The following is a 714-nucleotide window of genomic DNA, read 5'->3' as shown; positions in this document are numbered from 1 at the left end:
ACATCGTCACTAAGCAGAATTTTAAGTGCACTACTAAGGCAGCTCAGTGGGTTTTGGAACAGAGCCGTATGTGTTGTGCATGCGAGTGTAAATGAGTCGACTTCAGCTGTTTGTCAGCACTATTGATGAAAAGCAAGTGAAAGCCCATCAATGCTTTACCCGTTTATAGACCCGTGTGTGTGAGAGAGAGACTGCACACGTCCCGTCGTCCATCAATGTCAGTGTTTTATCCACTTAGTGATTTTAGTACGCAAAGAGAGTATGGACTGAATGAGTTTAAAAATAAAAAATGGATAAATGGAGGAAAAAAGTTTATTTTCTTATTATTAGTTGACAGATTTTGTGATTCAGAATTTCTGCGCATCAAAAATAAAATACTAGTAATTAATTTTGATTATGCATTTTCAGTTGTGGAAGTAATTTCACCTTTAGCCGTGCTTTTCTGTTGCCATGGTGACACGGTGAGGATGGTTGTGTTAAATGAGGGAAATGCTGCAATCATGATAATGGTTTTTGTAATTGCTATCCACCGTATGGGAATGGAATACAATAATTTGTTGTTTTCTCAAAAATGACTAGTTTAGCAACATTATTGTTCTTGTAATTATAGTGGAGAGAAGATCCAAGTCATTAGTTTTAGGGACATTTATATAATTAGTCTCTAAAACTAAAGCAAGAGACATTTATTTATATAAATATATATATATATATATA

At 34.5% G+C, this 714-nt stretch overlaps 1 protein-coding gene across 1 annotated transcript in view; it reads left to right on the top strand.

The window, feature by feature from the left end:
- LOC107734374 (dehydrogenase/reductase SDR family member 11-like) overlaps positions 1–714 on the top strand; it is a 24772-nt gene that overhangs the window by 17530 nt on the left and 6528 nt on the right. The window lies entirely within an intron of this gene.

Source organism: Sinocyclocheilus rhinocerous, unplaced genomic scaffold (genome assembly GCF_001515625.1).
Source record: "Sinocyclocheilus rhinocerous isolate Xijiao unplaced genomic scaffold, SAMN03320098_v1.1 scaffold370, whole genome shotgun sequence".
Classification (NCBI taxonomy): Eukaryota; Metazoa; Chordata; class Actinopteri; order Cypriniformes; family Cyprinidae; genus Sinocyclocheilus; species Sinocyclocheilus rhinocerous.
This window is presented reverse-complemented; position numbering and strand designations above follow the sequence as displayed.